This window comes from Tamandua tetradactyla, chromosome 6 (genome assembly GCF_023851605.1).
Source record: "Tamandua tetradactyla isolate mTamTet1 chromosome 6, mTamTet1.pri, whole genome shotgun sequence".
Lineage (NCBI taxonomy): Eukaryota > Metazoa > Chordata > Mammalia > Pilosa > Myrmecophagidae > Tamandua > Tamandua tetradactyla.
Window position 1 is genome coordinate 164,480,712 of NC_135332.1, and position 5,486 is coordinate 164,486,197.

The window sequence follows — 5,486 nt, forward strand, 5'->3', positions numbered from 1 at the left end:
GACCTCCTACTTAGAACAACCACATGATAAGACCAAGACTCTGTAGTATAGCTGGATCTCTCACACATGCTCATGTGTTACTGGAAAAAGGTGGTGGATTCTTGTCTATACTCAAATGACCAATTCCTGAAACACAGGGTTTCAAAGAGAGAAAAAAGTATTACTAAGCATGTAGCAGGAGATCATATGGCCTATCGGCCAAAAACACTCTCTAATTTAGGGGGTTCAAGATTTTTATGGATTCTAACAAGGGAAAATGAAGTCATTACAATTTCAAATAAAGTCTAAGCAGAAAGGGAGACCGTTATCATTTCAAAAAGACAAAAGGAAGGGAAGCAGGGTTATCATTTGAATAGTAAAAATGTAAACTGAAAGAAGGGGAGGCAGAGTTACCATTTCAGTGGCAGAGTCTAGCCAATACAATTTACAAATGTAAAGGGTTGGAACTAGTTAATGGCAAGTTCAAATTATTCATTACCATTAGGGCTTTTGACCTACAAGTTACTTTAAGAAAATGACCAAAATAAAGGGAGTAACAACTTTTAGAATCACCAAGGAGCAAGATAACGGCTCTTACAATCATTTCAGATATCAGGGCAGCTGAGTTATAGTTCAGAGATTTTAGGTATTTCCCTCTGTCTACTCCAATACACCAAAAAGCAAAAAGGAACACATATTATGGTTCATTGATTATAATCATTCCTTAAATCTTAACTTCTTGGTTACAATTCTTACCTCTCACTTGATAATTTTCTCTCAATCTTGAGGGATATCTGGGTGATGACTCTTCTAACTTCTTCATGGCTGAAAAGGAGCACTATCATTAGAGAGCAGACAGATGAAACTGGATGTTGTCCCTGGAAAGTCTAGTATTTCTGGGTTTCAGAGCTTATGTGGAATTGGAACAATCCAGAGGTTTTAAGTCTCTGAAAAACAAATTTAATAAGTAAAATTTTATGAAGCTTGGAATATCTTTCAAAGTTTCCAGGGATACTGTTAATTGAGGCTTGCTATACTGTGACAGTTTGCAATATCTGGCTGAAATTTGCATAAAAGTAACTTCCAGAATGACCTCTCAACTTGATTTGAAATCTCTTAGCCATTAAAACTCTATTTCTTTACTCCAATTTTGGTCAACTAATCCCACAATGCCAGGGCCAGGCTTATCCCTGAGAGTCATGTCCCACAATGCCAGAGCCAGGCTTATATCACTGGAAATCATGTCCCATGTAGGGGGGAAGGTCAGAGTTGACTTAGAGAGAGACCACATTTGAGCAGCAGCAGAGGTTCTATGAGGATGACTCTTAGGCATTAATTATAAGGAAGTTCTTTTTGCCATTACACAAATAAGTTTCATAAGGGCAAGCCCCAAGATTGAGGCTTTGGCTTACTAAATTGGGAGACTTCATTGCATGAGAAAATATCAGGAATTGCCCAGGTGGAGAAATTTAATGATTCCATTTTCTAGTCCCTCAAGGGACTAGAAATTTTATTTTTTGCCCAAAATACTCTGAAATGTATCAGGGCATAACATTAACTTTTACAGACTATTAAGGTTTTCTTCCTTACTCTAGGTTCCATATCAAATAAAGCTGAATTAGATTGTTTGAATAAACCGACCAGACAGGTTAAATTAGTGTGCTACATAAAATTTTAATTTCATCCAGAATAAACATTTTTTTCTTTTGGTCTCACACAGAAGTTAAAGTTTTAATGTACAGACAATATTTTTTTCCTTGTATATTGATTTACCTTAATTTTAACCAAATACATTTCTGTCACATTTTTAATGGGTATCTGATGTCTTTTTTTTAGCAGTTGAATGGAGTAATGCTGACTTTCAGAGCTAACTCTAAGTCTCAGGTGTCACAAAGATAACTAAAGTTCCAGAGAATTACCAGGTTATACAAAGAGCAAAGCATTTCAGAATTTAGAAATAGCAGTTAAAACTTACAATCTAAGTCTTAAGCATCTTATAAACATTTTAAATGCAGCTACTTTCAGAAATAAAAACATTTAGCAGTTGTTTTATACTGACAAACCATACCAGAGATTTTGTCCTGTTTCTTTACACATTTACCAATTATGTTAATAGATGAAATATAATTTACATATTAGTCCTGACTCTCTTTTAAAGTCTTTTAAAGTCTCTCCTTGTTGCAGATGAAGCTCTGACTTATAGCTGACCACATACACTTTTAGAGAAATATCAAAGCAAACAGTGTGATTGACAAGTAAATTTGACTGTCTCTTAAGATCTGTAGCCTTCTTCTAAGAATAACTAAAACCATGATTAACAACATTATACCATTGTTTAACATCTTACAGATTAGTATCGGGATGTAACATGGACAGTGAGAATGTTGTCAAGATTTTAGGAATTTTTATACAATCTGTAAATATATGAATAACACTTGACCTATACAAATTTAGCTAATAGCAGGATAGAAAATTCTTTTAACCACTGTAATACTTCTTTTTTTACTAATGTTTTAAATTTTTTAAAAAAAGTAACAAACGCAAACATTCTTAACTTTTGATCATTCTGTTCTACATATATAATCAGTAATTCACAATATCGTCACATAGTTGCATATCATCATCATGCTCATTTCTTAGAACATTTGCATCGATTCAGAAAAAGAAATAAAAAAATAACAGAAAAAAAATTCACACATCCCATACCCCTTACCCCTCCCTTTCATTGATCACTAGCATTTCAATCTAAATTTATTTTAACATTTGTTCCCCCAATTATTTATTTTTATTCATATGTTTTGCTTGTCTGTTGATAAGGTAGATAAAAGGAGGCATCAGACACAAGGTTTTCACAATCACACAGTCACATTGTGAAAACCGTATCATTATACAACCATCTTTAAGAAACACGGCTACTGGAACACAGCTCTACATTTTCAGGCAGTTCCCTCCTGCCTCTCCATGTAATCCTTCTTAAATACCTTCTATACAATATGTTAAACTATTTTAGCACCTTACTTTCACAAGGCAAAAGAACAAATTCTTTTTAACAGCTTTTCCCCTAGTGAGAAGATGTCTTCTGAAATAAAGGATAAGGCTAACATAAACATTAATAAAGATATTGTTTTGATGTAAAACCTTTGTTTTCCAGACAAAGTACTCGGATGGTTAGGAAAAACTTTTTAAAACTTTGCATAAGAGCGGACTAACAGTTTAGGGTGGTGGCTACCACTGAGCTTGGGCTGTCAGTGCACTGAGGTCAGGCAGCACCAGGACCGCATGCCCCGCCCTGCACCTGCCGCTCACTTCAACGCCCAGTCGCTGCTGTTGCAGCCCAGCCAGTGGCCCAGATGCAGGTGTGGTGTGTGGTGGTGGGAGGCGGAGCTGTAGGTAAAACTTGCCCACTGATCAGTTACACAACCAATGCTTTTCCTGGAGACTATATTCCAGCTGTCTTTGACAACTATTCTGCCAATGCTATGGTAGATGGAAAACTGGTGGATCTGGGCTTATGGGATAAAACTAGGCAAGAAGATTATGACCAATTATGCCCCCCGCAAACAGATGTATTCTTAATTTGCTTTTCCTTTGTGAGTCCTGCATCATTGGAAAATATTCACGCAAAATGGTATCCTGTGGTGTGACACCATTGTCCCAACACTCCCATCATCCTAGTGGGAGCTAAACTTGATTTTAGGCATGATAAAGACACAATTGAAAGACTGAAGGAGAAGAAGCAGACTCCCATCACCTATCCCCAGGTTTATCCTTGGCGAAGGAGATCAGTGCTGTAAAAGACCTGGAGTGCTCGGCTCTCACACAGTGGGGGCTCAAGACAGAGTTTGAAGAAGCTATCAGAGCAGTCCTCTGCTCATCCCCTGTCAAGAAGAGGGAGAGAAAATGCCTGCTACTGTAAATGTCAGAGCCCCCTCATTCCTTACCCTGGAACCTTTGTATGCATTGCCCAGAAATGGTAAAGCCTTCACACTTGATGTCAAGCTTTTGTTACAGATTAGTTTTTCCATAAGACCATTTGGAACCAATCAGTAATTTCAAGGTTTTGTTTGTTTAAAGTGTAAGATTTCAGACTTTCACATTAAAATTTAGCTCTAAATGACAAGGCTTCTTAAAGCCTTATTTTTCAAAAGCCCCTACTCTTGCTCAGATTAAGAGTTCCCAAAATATCCTTTGAATTTAGTTGCAGTGTTCTGTTACAAGTACTAAGCACTAAACTGTTTTAGAAACCTTTGTCTTCAGGAAAACTGAAGCTTCTGATGTTAAGAAATGCAAACACTTTCTAACTAGTTTTCAGGTATGTAAAGCCTAAGAGAGCAGCCTCCTCAATGAAATGTTACCATGAAATGCATTCAATAATTTATCAATCCATGTTTATCATATAACATCGTACTGTATGTCATAAGGGAATGAGTAGAAGAACTCAGATCTTTGGATCAATTTTTTTTATTTCATAGTGATTTTTAAAAAATTAATTAGCTTTTGCTAGTTCCTGTGTTTCCTCTAATGAAGTATTCTGGTCTTAGTGGTGAGTGTGCTAGGCTGGAGTGTGCACAGCATGTGATGTCATCAAAGGTTGAAAACAGTATTTTGACAAAATAGGAAGTGGAGATTAATTCACACTACATTGAATACTGAGAAAATGAACTGAGTAAAAGTGTCATGGGTACAATTTTTAAAAAGTCAATTTCTGTCAAATGTAGTAGATGATAAAGAAAGTAGGTATTATCAGTAAATGTTTTTCTTAAGCTTTTCCTTTCTCCTGCACCTTCCATCCCTCCCCAAAACTGGGCATTTAATTTCTCTTTGAACTGGTCATTCATTCCCACAGCTGCTAACTCGATCTTAGTTAAGTGTTTTTCTTATAAAACTTTTTCTTAACGAGCAATATGTCTCTTTGTATTATAAAATCTTTCTTACAATGCATTAGAATTTTGTTTTGTAGATTGGTAAAAGTGCATTCCCCTGTTGTCACGTTACTTCATTCAAAGCTAATATGTGCTTTCCATTGTAATAGGTGCAAAAATCATGTGCTGCAGCTTTAGTGTTTCTAAAATATTGTAGATATTCTTAAACTCTGACCATTCTTAACATCACTGTCTTGACAGCTAACCAACACTGTAACTTGACTGATACTGACCCTGCCCTTTACTTCACCTTCACGGACAAGTGCTTCCTCTGTTGCTTTCCCTAAGAATGTTCCTTGGGGTCTGGGAGGTTCTGTAAGCTCAGCACTAGTGCTGACAATGTTGTGGACATCCTAAACCCTAGCAAGAACACAATGTTGGAACTTTGAATCACTAGAACAAATTTGTTTTTAAATTGACAGCTGCAGAACAGTGGAATGTTTTTATACTGATCTTTTGCTAATGCAACTAGCTGTATATTTTGCATGTATGACAATAAATTATTGAATTATATATATAAAAAAGAGCATGCTAACAATCCACATTATCTTAACATGGAGAAAACTAAATTCTAGCTTTATATGA

The 5,486-nt window shown here is 36.1% G+C and overlaps 1 pseudogene; it reads left to right on the top strand.

Annotated features, from left to right (window-relative positions):
* Positions 1 to 3,329: 3,329 nt before the first annotated feature.
* Positions 3,330 to 3,895, top strand: LOC143686874 (ras-related C3 botulinum toxin substrate 1 pseudogene; annotated as a pseudogene).
* The last annotated feature ends 1,591 nt before the right edge of the window (positions 3,896 to 5,486 follow it).